Here is a 13,583-nt window from a genome sequence, read left to right as displayed (position 1 = left end):
GTTCCAGAGAAAGTTTCTGAAATTGATCTCACAACCAGGTGATGCCTTCCAACACTGCACCTCTTCTAGCTGACCAGATTGTTCCCAGAATATAGATTAGCTCTCACCCACTCCAGTGCAAATTTGGTTTAATTTTCAGCTCAGGTTTGAGGGAAAACTTCTGTAGAGTTTTTGCGCAGCTACTGCAAAACCAAAGTGGAGCAGGGCAGCAAACAAAGGGAAAATTAATTAAAGAGCAAGAATTTCAGTTAAATTAGAAATAATGCAAGATACCTACATGTACGTCTTGTGGCAATAGCTTCAGAAGTTGTGGAATTATTTTTAATTCAACTAAAGTGACTCATTTTTTCCTCACGTTTTGTCTTTTGCTTTTTTTTTTTTTTTTTCATGTTATTTTCCAGTAGGGAAAAGGAAGTTAACAAAGTAACTAATTTATAGGGCAGTCTAAGGAAAAGAGACTCTCTTCAGGGAAGGTCACAACTACAGAACTGACATTTTCATAGATTTCATAGATTTTCATAGATAAACAGCTAGTTCCTCTTCAAAATCTGTACACACCCTGCTCTTGAAGTGAGAAAGCTTCGATCTTTCCCCTTAAGTTTTAGAGGCATCTCTTAGTATCAAACACCTTTTATGTCAAAGAATATGAATTGCCAGGCTGAAAAAATCCAGACTCCTCCTCTATTTCTTGTCCTCACTGCCAAGGAATACAGGCAACCTCTGCCAATGTCACAAGTGATATTTGATTCTGAAGCAGCAAATTTAGATCACAGAGGATGCCACTGAAGAGAGGGATGTTCACCAAAAAAAAAAAAAAAGATTTTTCTTTGTGCTCAGAGCACCTTCCAGGTCTTCAAGCTCAACACCCCAAAACCACACAATGTCAATTTTCTAGAAAGCTGAATGTCAACCTTATTCCTAGAAGAAGAAAGGAAAAAGGGAGAAAAAAGGAGAAGCTTCTTTTTCAGGTACAAAAAATGACTGGTCAAGTAGAAAGAGGGTGAAACAAGAGCAATTAAAGCTAAGTGAATCTTAAGAAATCTTCATAACAGGCACCTTAAAAATTGGAATTTGATAACACATTTGTAACCATTTGGAAACCATTGGATAACACATTTGGAAACCACTGATCAGCTCTGTTATGGACTGTCTTACCATTAGGTACAGAAAACTGTTTATCTGATGACATTATAATACTAGAGAAATCAGAAAAAAAGAACAAGAGAACAAAATATATATATATATGAAATCTAAATCTAAAATCCCTCTTAGCATTCAAAGTAATGCTGCTCATTTTCATTTCAAAAGGCACATACCAAGGAGCTCTGGAATTCTTATACTACTAGAAGACAAAACTCATACATTTTTAGTACATGAAGTAGAAAGAATATCTTAATATACAGCTATTGAAATTTATTACCCTATTTAAAAATAAAAATCACAAACTCTTGCTCTATGTAATTCTAAGTATTTAGAACAGCATTTTTAGGCATTTATTCACCAAACTACTTATTCAGAGCAGGCCTTACATATACACAGGCTTTCTCACATCACACCTACAGTTTATGTAAAGCTTTTGTTCCCCAAAAATTGCAGAAAAAGATGAAAGGTGATATTTAACTTGCTAAAATGAATCACACCGTTCCAAAGAACATCCCCTTTGCTGCGTGCATGTGCTCCAGCACAATGTCAAACTTCCATAAAACCCCCCCAAATAGTTTGGGCTTTGCAGGGATCACTGCCAGCTCCTGGCTGGGCACAAGCAGCCCAGAGCTGCGTCCTGCTCTGCCTGCTGAGGCACTGCTGCTCCTCTTGGTGCTCATTTCCCAGGATAGCAAAGCCCACACAGCAGCCCCCGAGCACAGGAGCGGGATGGGAGAGCAAGAGGAGAACACAGACACACGTGAAATTAGTCTCACATTGTGAGAGACTGGGGAGAAAAATCCAGAATGTGACCGGCACACCTGCTAAGCCGTTCTGAAGATCACAGCAGAGCAACAAAAACACTTCAGATAAATCTTTCTCAACCCTTCCACCCAGGGCTTCATTCCTGACACCTCTTCATAATCAGTGTCTGCTGGGGCTCCAACTAATCCTGCACACTTCACTTGCTGTCTGCAGACACTGCAACAGGAGCTCCACATTTCAGGGAGCTGACACCTCCCTTATCAACTTTTCCCTTTTTTTAGTTCAGCTTTATACAGAGTGGAAATCATTCCAGATTGAAATCAGGAACACAAGCACATAGTTATCCTTCCCAGTGTTTGAAACATTACACACGAGTAATCTTTTCTCAGCAGCGCTGCTTTTTTGTCACATGCTCTTGTTACACAGCAAATTAAACACAGCTCTGGAGTTCCAAGTCCCAAAAAAAGTACCAAAAGTACCAAAAGATCAAAGCTGCACCATCGTGTGATAGGGTGATGCATGCATTACAATGATCATGTAACCATAACTCACATTGCTTTCCTCTCCCCAGTTAATTTATTTTCCTTATGGAAAAATGATATTTCTTTCATTCACTATATTTCAGAACAGAATGTGGAACATAGCAATATCTAAAAACAGATAAAAACGACAACACTGTCAGGAAAACAAAACTTCAGTGCACGGTGCAACATACTAGGAAGAATGTACAAAACATTTTCCTCATATTCCTGAAGTTTTAAAGTTTCCCATTGACTAAAGAAATGTCTCTCAGTCATCAAAAATAGAAATGTAGTTTGTATGCATCATTGGTTAAAAAAAATGACAGAAAAAGGTAAAAAAGTCCTATCCTAAAAATATAGTTCAATGATTTTAAGATACTAAATGGTAACACAACTTTTTGCATGAAATCTCTGAATCCTGGATGTATCAAGTGGACAATAAAGGAAAACACATTCTGCGTTTGTGACATTTCAACTATTGTCCCTCACCTTCTTGGGACTTTTTCACTTTCATGTTATCTGCTCAATAACAACATTATTTAATTTAGACTTCTAAAAGGTCCGTTTATTCACAGCTCCACTCGTGGTGTATTGTTTATTCCTGTACATAGTCCCTTTTCACTTGATGAAAATAAATGTGCAGTAGATACACTCTAGAATCAAAAATTCATTAGTAGTAAACAGCACCATTAGAATTTTTAGCTTTGATATTAAGAATATATTACTTTGGGGAGTCTTACTGTGCCACTGTCAGCAATTAGTTATTCAAAAGCATAATGAAATATCAAAGTCCCAAGTGATACTCAGCAAGTCAAAAGGTTTGGGCAGCAGTGGGAGTTGGGAAAAAAAAAAAAAAAAAAAAAAAAAATCAAGTTCCTCACCAACTACCACCTTCAGACCTTAGGGAGGACAAACAAATGCAGACCAAAAACAGGATTCATGGTGATCTCTTTGAACCTCTTGTTTATTTCACTAATATAATTTTTAATAATATATTATTCATTTATTTATATGATTTGGTCAAATTAGAGACATCTCCCTCTCATGATTTTTTTGTGGCATCCTGTGAACACAAGTCACAGGATTCCCTGTATTTTCTGGAATGCAAGCCAGGGAGCATTTCCATTCTGAGCAGCCTTCCACATGGTGGCAACTCTTCCCATTAAGTAATGCAAAAATCAGTGACCAGACTATAAAGAATAAAGAAAACAAAAAATAAGTTTAAGCATCTTGATAGCCTGGGCTAGAATCTCTACCAGCTCATGCCCTTAAGTGGGAAGCCTTCCAGACTGGTGTTTTAATAATGATTTGTTTGCAATAAGAAACTTCTTATTTCAGGTCACACAAACCAGAGGAGAGCACAGTGAAAAGGGAACACAAATTTGCTGTCAGACTGAAAGACTAAGGAAGAGAAGGACAAGGTCAAACCTTTGTCTTACTGGACAATTGTCTTAATTTTATCTTGTGTACAGGAGAAAAAAAAAGATACAAACCTACAGAAAATTACACAAATGTAACATAACGCGCTAAAAGAGCTTTTGACCATTAGGGAGTTAGATCATAAAAGGATGGTCTTATTCATAGGAAATATTAAAAGCAATGAGAACAAAAGTCTTCAACCTTTCCCAAAGACTACCTGAACTCCAAGGAAGGAGACCTGCAGTCCCCAGTCACTTATAAATGATGACCTGATCATCTCACAAAAGATTCTCCTCAAATAATGCAAAGGTTTGGGTGATGATGCAATCCTTACCCACATCTCACATTTGTGGGCACCAAAAAACTTCAAAATACTTCTGCTGTGACAAAGCAGAATAATTCTTCTACCTTTCTTATGCTCATTTCTGAGGTAAGGATTTGACTTTGGTCAATTTAAGAATGTGTAGTCTCATATCACTCAAAAAGCATTCTGTAGAAATTAGAGTATTTTAACAGTCCATATCAGAATCCAACCAGTGAATTCCCCAGCTTAGCAATGAAACACTTGCCAGACATAAATTTAAGTCATTTGTGAGGAAAAATAGTGAAGAAAAAAGGAGAAAAAGATAATAAAAAAAACAGATTAATGAACAGGTAGAAATTGTGGCATAAGAACTCCAGAACTGTGAGAAGATAATTTTATTTAATTAAGAGAGCTCTTTGATGTGACACCAGATAGGGAGGACTTGTACACTGACAGTAATTGTTTTTCCCTCATTTAATGTCAGAGTGAAAAAAAAATGAAGCCATGGACAATCTAACACTACATCAGATAATTTACAGACTTGATAAGGATCTTGACAGCATCCAGGCCTTTCATATTTCATAGCATTCTTATTGCTTCACTTGCATTGAATGCATGTTTAAAAGTTCAATGTATAGAATATGTATTAAAACACTACAAATACAGGAAAACAGAGGCAAAGATAATCTTAAATAATTACTTTCTTGAGCATACCAGAGATACTTGAAATTGAGCCAGGATAAACAAATCAAATTATTGTGATAATGACAAATTAAAATTAGCAGAAAATTTTAAAATTACGAAAGAAGTAACCTTCCATGTGTTTTTTTCAGACTACAGTTTAGGTAACAAAGAAAATTTTTAAAATAACAAAGTTTTAACTTCTTTTTAATCTGCCTTTTTCATAGCTATCAATCCTCTCACATACCAAGGAAGATGAAGTAAAGCAGCAGCAGTAGCTTCCCCCTATTTAGCTGTTGAATTCTGAAAGAAATTCTCCTTCTTGTGCCATATCTACAAGTATTCCTAATATTATTTCTACAAGTATCAAGAGTTTCCTAACAAAGTTATGAGGAGAACAGTCACAGCCTTTCCCCTTTCACCAAGTGAGGACCAGGTGGTGTAGCCCAGTGAGAAATCCTTTGGAGTAAACCATGATTTTTCTCTTGTCTAACAAAACAAGAGTCACAAAACCTTATATAAGGGGTAGAAAGAAGTTCTACAAACACCTTGCTCAAAACATTAAAAAGGTGGGGGAAGGAAGGCGAGGGTAGAAGGAGATGGGAAAAAAAATTACAGAAAAGAAAATGAACTTATTTCCAGAACTAGAAATCCTTCTGCATGATGTACTCCTGCTATATTTTTAACCTTGACACTTTCATTAGTCTGTGACATATATTAACTAAGGATGAACAGCAGAGCATGACATGATTAAATACTTAGCAATGCAGTATTAAACTCATTAGGGTATACCTCCACTACCAGCAATACCACCCTCTGCAAGAACAACACTGACAGAAATCAACATATTTTCACACATTTCTCAATTCCTCAGACCTGAGCTTTAGCCCACGTGTTCAACATCAATGGAGCCACATCACTTCACTCTAGCAAGGGTAGGGGAAGCTGTGCAGGTCTGCATTGTGAAAATGAAGATACATTCATCAAAAAGCCATATGCAAACCATCTGAATTCTCTGCCACATAAACTTCACCTTCCCATCACGAAGGCATAACAGGAATACTCATGGATTAATGAAACACTTGGCAGATGGGCACTGCTATGGGGGACACTACCACCATATGGCATTTTTGTGCCATTCCTAATGTTTTCAAGCCATGATTCTTCCACTCTTTCCTGTTGCACGAGGCAACAATAAATTTTCAAAGCCACAAAAAGGTGAAACCTGACATTTCCTGCTACAGCATGAAATCAGCTATAATACATTCAGCCCTTCTCTCTTATCAGTAGCCAAAAGGAAAAGAAGATCTAGATAAATAAACAGCTCTTTCCCATTTACTTGTTCATCTGATATAAACCAGCTTCTGTGTGCTGCACGAACAGGCTTTTCATCAAGCTTTTCTTAATGGTTACTGGAGAACAATTACATTGCTTTCTCTTATGTGTCTTGGTTTGAAAAACAGATCAAATGTTTGCTAAGAAAGGCAGAAGCTTCTTTTGAAACCGAAGATGTAAACCCCCTTCCCCCAAATCATTGTAGTTTTGAAATTAAGGGGCTTTCAGGCAAAGATATGGGAATAGGAATAACAGTGGAGCTACAGTAGAGCAGCCTCATGGCACTAAGAGAACTCCTTTACAGTCCAAAGTTGGAGGACTGAAGACCACAAAAAACAATAGTACAGGACATATTTATTAATATCTATTGTCTCTTTGTCAGTCAGCCATCTTCTACTTCCTTTCAGTCTGTTCTGGCCCTCAGATAAACCATGTCCAAAGAGCCACTTTTAAAATAGTGGAAGAAAAATGAGCAGATTTTTTAGTATTTCAAAAGGAACCCTCTGCTGGTTTCTCCAGAGTTCTCCATTATTCTTCTAAAATTCCCAATCATCCTGTCACCTGTTACATCTGCTATTTCATAATTAAACTTGGCACTTCAGATGAGTAAAGGTGTGCTGCTAGGTCTCTTGGTCGCAGTAATAAAAGCCACAAATTTTGTTTCCTTCTTTAAAGAGGTGTGTCAAAAGTGCAAAAGAGGAAAGGAAAGCTTTGGAGATACTTTATTGAATAAGAACATTTACTTTTCATCTATACTTTCTATACTGCAGAAATTGAACTGTGGAAGAAAACCATTTTACAATAACTGTATGCTTTGATTCTGACTATTCTTTCTTCTTGCACATGATGTCTTTCTAAAAGATGTGAGTAAAATCCCATTCACTCTTTACCATAATATGCTTGCTTTCTGTACACCAGCTTCCTAATGAGCTGGCACATTAGTCAAATGCAATCAAGGCAATAACCTAATTCAGGCTTAAAATATTATCAAGATGTTTTACAAATTGGCTGTGTTTAGCTATTCAACATACATTTAGAATGTACCTTTCATGATGAGAATCACATGGCATCGTACAAAGGGGGTGGGGGGAAGGAAAAAAAAAAAAAAAGAGGAACCAACAGCAGAAGAAGAGACTTCACAGCTCTGCCAAGCTGCCTGAAACATCTGACATCAGTTGTGTACTCATCTGGTTTTTCAACTCATCCACACAACTGCTGATCCAATACTCTGGGCAGAGAATTTTGAGCCCTAGGGAATAGATGACAAGAGCTCCAGCACCTGACATCTTCAATTTGCATTTGGAGATGATTAATAAATGACAATCTAATCTATTAAATATGTGGCACGGATGACATGTGGAGGAAATGAAAGTTTAGCTCAGCAGGACTAAGGTCATGAAAGATCTTTGAGATTAGAAGTAAAATGTGAAGTGAAAATTAAGCAGAAAGCAATATATTTAGGCAGTGACTGGAACATACTCCTGAGCTGGGAATTAACCAGAAGCACTAATATGTTCACCCCTCAAACTTTGAAAAAAACCTGCTCATTCCTAAGAGAAATCATTTATCCTTTCATGTACATGAATAAATCCCCTCAACCTAAGAAACAGCAGTTACCTAACTGCCTGTGAAATCAATTGTTGTCCCTTCAAACTCCCAAGGCAAAGTGCATGAAGTGCAGCAAAGATCTACTGTTAAGATCATCAGCTGCCACTCTTGTTAATTACTCAAATTGTATGGAGAAAAAAACTCCTCTGTTCAGAAATGGCCCACGAGGTTCAGTTTTAGGCACATTCAAAGAAAAAAAATCCAATTCCAGGTTTAAGAATCCGAGTTTTATTCTGGAAATCGATGCTCCTTGTAAAGCCAGATAAGTTACACAAATCCAGCCACGCTGATTCAGCACCTCTGACACTTCATGTCAAACAATGCCATCAGGGGCTAAGTGTCCCCCAGAGGTGACACTGGACAATGCTGGAAAGGCACCCAAGTTTCACTGTGACACCAAATTAATGTCAGTGTTATCCTCCTCAGCATTTTCACTACTGTGTTCTCTTCATGTCACAGGTACAATTTTCCACTTTATTTCTAACTGCAGGACCTAATAGATACCAGACTGAAAAAAAAAAAAAAAAAAAAAAATCTATTAAGTTTCTCTACTAATTTACTCATCACATAGTATGAGAAAGGTTGTATTTGGTCAGGACTCTAAAGTTGTCTCATCTCTTGTTTTACTCACAGAGATCATAAACACCTAGTTTAGAAATAAGATATTTAAGACAAGCAAACAATTTCAGAACTCCTGGAGACTGAATTTTATGTCTGCTAAGTACCTTATTGAGCAGAAAACCAAATGTTGCAGCATGCTGAGACAAATAATATATCTGCACATATACCACTATCATGAAGAGAAATAGTTATTCACTGCCATCATTGCAACTTCAAATCTCTCAGATGCTTTTCTTTTCACACTGTTCTTCCAGGAGATTTTTATAATATTCAATGAAGTTACAAAATAGGGGTTTTTTATCTTAAGAGACCAAAATATTACTTTTTTTCCTGTTCATCTATTTTTTACTCTGCTTCCTGTTTCATGTGAAATAATTTAATCCTCTGACATTCACAAGCAATATAAATACTAAATTGAAAATATTCATGTTAAACTGTAAACATTTGTAAAGACATGTGGCTGTCATAAAACAGCACTAAAATATCCAAGGATTGGGTCAATACCCATGAATCCCATCAATGACTGCCATTGATCCTTGGCTTGTTTTGGAGTAGAGATCCACAGAATTTTACATTTCTAGTTTTATTCTGATGCTTCTCACACTGTGTATTTAGTATTAACATTGCCTCTGGGGGAACTGCTCTTTGCAATCCCTTCCAACTCATGAAGCACTTTGGAACTCCAATAAAAATTATGGGTTTATAACCAAATCATTAGTCACAATAACAAGCAGAGCACTGGAAAAATAGGAAACTAAAATTTCAACTTTTAAAGTTTTATCTCCAGAACTAAAGTGTAGTTTAGTAGAACAAATAATCCTCCTACCCAAGCAGGGAAAGTGACTACTATAGATTTTATGGGACTTGCCATAACAGTGCTTCAACTAACTTTATTTTTATTTTGTTACTAGTAAATATTATATTAGAAAATGCAGAATACATCTAGCTAGTAAAAATTAGAGTGTTATCCTTTTTTGTCTCACTTTTGTGTCAGAATTTTAATGCTAAAAGGCAAATCTTCAGCAAAAAAAAGTTTTATGCTTTTAGAGGGCTACAGGTGCAGACAACTGTGTCCTTGTTGACTTTCAGATGTATCTACATTTTGATTTATTTCTTCAAATCTAGTTCTAATATAGAGGAAAATAAGTTACACCTGAAGTTTTTTTATTTTAGCAAGGAAAGAGATGGCAGGGGCTGTGGGAAGGGGAACAATATTATAAGATATTTGCAAAATTCTAAGTGATCCTTGACAGTACACCAACATATTCCCATTAATTTTATTTGTGCTGTGTTTATTTACTTTCAACACCCTGTATTAAATCTTGCTGTAGAAGGTTAATACTGACTTGAAACTTTGGAAAAACACTCTGCATTTCTGTAAGAATGTAGCAATGTATTTGAGAAAATTTACAGTCATCACAGTTTATACAGATATGAAAGGCTAAATTTTTCACAGAAATGTCAATTAAGGTTTAAGGGCAAAGACTGCTACAAGTGCCTAAATATTAGAAATTAGGCTCAAGACCATAAGTTTGGAAGAATCCATTCCCAACAGAAGATGTTACATTCTTTTACTCCTGTTTTTAATGATGTATTTTTCATTACATATTGCATCTGAATGCCCCTTGAAGACATTGGCTGTTGCTAAAGTCCTGAAAAAAAAGTCACTCATGGCCTTTGCAATGACCCTCTTAGGAGTTCATGTGATCTCTAAGTCAGGTACCAGACTAACAGTCCACTACAAACTGCAGTATTGCAGCTCAGCAACAGCTGAATTCCATACACAGAATGACTGGACTGTCCATGGGACTTAGAAAGCACTATAAAATAACTGCTATAAAAAGCTCTCCATGACTATAAGCATCATCTGACTTCAGTTTGGATAATGAATGAAGTCTAAAGTTTATGTCCCATTATCACATCACTAATTTGACACTTGCTAGGTGGACTCTAAACTCCTTTTTTTTGTAAATAACAGTACTGTGGGCCTGGTAAATACCTATTAAACCAGTCTAAATTATCAGCTGTTTATTGTTGCTGTTCTGTTTACAATCAATCACACATGTTCCTTTCTCACACCTTGTTCCTGTATGAATAATGCATCACTCAGGCACATAAATCCATGTGACAGCCTTTTTACCATTGCCATACCTGGGAGTTTTTTAGTTTTTTGTTGGTGGTGGTTTGGGGGTGCTATTTTGGAGCCAGGACTCCCAGCTATTTATAAATAGAAAACAAGCACCACAGATCCTGATAGGACTTGACATTCAGGAATGTAATGTGATACTGGGTTTCATTCCTTTTCTCTTTTCAGAGGCATTCACCTAACCCATGAAATATTAAGTCAGTATTGTAAAATATTCTTATTTCTGGTTTTACCCCGTTTTTTCCCCCCACAATATCTGCCCAGAAGAAACTCCTTTTGTCATAAGGCATCTTGCTCTCCACCTACCTACCTGACCCAACATAATCTCTATTCAATAAACTGTGTATGCAGCAGGTTTTTGTGAAGTGGAAGAAGACTCAAGTTCATATTCCATTCTAAACACTGGATAATTTTGTGGCCCTCCAATAGTCACTAATTTTAATAGCTCTGCTCCCAAAAACTTCCAGTATTGCCAAAGAGTTGCCTGGGGGAGCAGACTTGTCTCAACATTTCCTGTCACAGCAGCTGTACCTGCTCTGGTGCCACAAACCTGATCGGGACACACCAGGTTTGCTCTGAAACCTTGCTCCATTCCACCTTTCTAGGCTCTTTCTTTCATGCTGTTCAATACCTACACCTGTTTTTGAGAATTATCCATCCCTGGCATGACCAGGGATAAACCCACAGCTCCCAAGGGGTTCAGAGCTGAAATTCATCACTGTCTAAAACTCACTGACCCTAAAGATGCATTACAGTATTTTCTGCACACCCTAACATAACAGGGCTGAGCCCAAGACAAATGTGTGTCCATGTTCAGCCTGCTGACAGAGCAGCTCGGCCAGGGTCACAAAGTCAGTACAACCCCAAATTTTCGTCAAACAGGTTAGGGAATCTTGATCTCAAAACAGAAGATAAGCAAGAAAAAAAAACAAACACAGAAGGTTATTTTGCCTTTATAAATGATGTGGGGTTTATGTAAAAAAAAAAAACCCAAACTACACACAAAAAAGAACTGGAAATTGTTCTTTTTCCAGCTGTGAATAGAGAGAAATAATGCAAAATGCCTCTACATTTTATACCCATACCATAAAGGGTTACAAATTTTTCAAGTTGCAAACCAACTATTTATTGAGAAATATATGTAGCTTCCATTCTAAGTTGAAATTACTCTGTCATCTGAACTCAGGTGAGTTTTCAGAATAAATAATCTCATCACATAAATCATTGCCAACCAAAAAGTAAATGACCAACTCCACCAAAATCCATAAGAGTACACCAAGACTAGGCCACAATGAAAGCTTTAAGAAAAAACTTCTGAATCTGCTCCATGACAAGTTATTTATTAATTGTTAGGGCCAAATTTGTTTGCTCTAAAACATCCTTCTCTCTCCATCCTATAAAAATATAGGAGGCAGAACTGACAGCAGGGTGGTACAAGTAACATTATCTTAGAAAACATTTGTTAAGGAAAAAAAGTATTTGCTGTATAATACCAGAAACAGAAAGACCAAAACAAACTTCTGGGTTTATAATGAAAGTCTCCCTTGATTCCTTTTTGTGTTAGAATTAATAGATTAAAAATTCAGCATTTGAAAGACTAAGCCTCTGTCAGATCTTTTTGAGTTCAAAGGATTTCTTTATATTAATTTTGTTTTGGCAAAATTGATCAAAAGGGAGTAGAAAATATGCAGCTATTTGATAATGCAAAGAAAATTCAAGGAAAGAGAAGAATGTTAAGATTTTCTTCGGTGTATAGCATTTTTATATTTACAGCACTTCTTAGTATTATTGTAAATAATCATGTACATATGAAAATACCCTTTTATCTTTCATCATCATGTCTTTTCAATCCTCATGCTCTCAAGCCAAACACTGATACTGGGGAGAAAAAAGGAAGTCTAAAGTAGACTGGAAGCATCCCATGCTCTGCTCTGCACTTGGTGCCTTCTGACAGCTGTGCCAGAATCAGCACCAAGGAAAATAACACCTAGTGAGTGTTGAATGACAATTTCTGTAGCCTACAATATTTTTTAAAAATAAATCTCTATAAGCACTCAAATTTCTAGGCTCACATGCTCATTCTCTTTTTTCTTTCCTTTGGATGTAAACAGGGCATTGTTTCCATCACTCCTTGCTGGTGTCAAACCACAAGCACATTATCTTGATGTCTCTGTCATTGAAAATTATAATTTTAGGTTTTTTTCAGTTTAGTTGAGCAAAAAATTCCCACTCCTCAAATAGCTACACAGTCACAAAGGCAACCATGCACACCAATCCACAATTCATGTGCTTTTCCTTAGTGTTTTCAGAAGGATTTTACAGGAAATGTTCAATACTTCCTATCATAAGTGAACTGCTTGATTCACCCTCACTTCTTCCAGTACAAAAAAAAAAAAGAATACAAGGTAAAATATAAACAGGAATACCAGCAATCCATGTTCTTGCATTGGCATTAAAGAAATCTCTATTCAATAAATTATCCAACATAACATGACAGGCATCCAACATGAACCAACCATCACCATTGGGGGGCTTAATAAAGTGCAATTGACACCCACAAGGATTTCCCCTCCCAGAAAACACTTCCTTCATGATACTTCAAATGTATTTACCAAATTAGATAATAATAATCTGCCTGTGCTATATAGAACACACTGTGTCCCTTTATCTTTTCCTGTCAGGAAAATAAACAATTCCAAAAGGTTTGTGCATGCAGGAAGAACAAATTCCAAATTTAAGAAGTACATTCACAATATATAAAATACAGGAACACAGTTACCAAACAAAAGAACATCATTAACGTTTTTGCATTTGGTTTACTGATAAGGCTGAGAAAGATAAAGCAAAATTCAATATTAATTATATCTTCACAATCTCTGTCCACGTAATAACTGTGCTTTCATGCTGTAAATGTGTAATTAATCTGCATATATAGTACATCAGAAAAGCTCAAATACTATGTGCAACTGCCTGATTTTCTCATTCATTAAATAGTATAATTTCATCTCAGCACTTATTTTTTTCCTGGGATATAATTACT

General features: G+C 36.4%; 1 long non-coding RNA gene across 1 annotated transcript in view; it reads right to left on the bottom strand.

Moving 5' to 3' along the window:
- Positions 1-13,583, bottom strand: part of LOC148224642 (uncharacterized) — a 435,112-nt gene that overhangs the window by 293,126 nt on the left and 128,403 nt on the right. The gene's annotated exons all lie outside the window — the stretch shown is intronic.

Source organism: Sturnus vulgaris, chromosome 2, assembly GCF_052056855.1.
Source record: "Sturnus vulgaris isolate bStuVul1 chromosome 2, bStuVul1.hap1, whole genome shotgun sequence".
In the NCBI taxonomy this organism is placed as follows: domain Eukaryota; kingdom Metazoa; phylum Chordata; class Aves; order Passeriformes; family Sturnidae; genus Sturnus; species Sturnus vulgaris.
The sequence above is the reverse complement of the archived record's forward strand: the minus strand, read 5'-3'. Positions and strand labels throughout refer to the sequence as shown.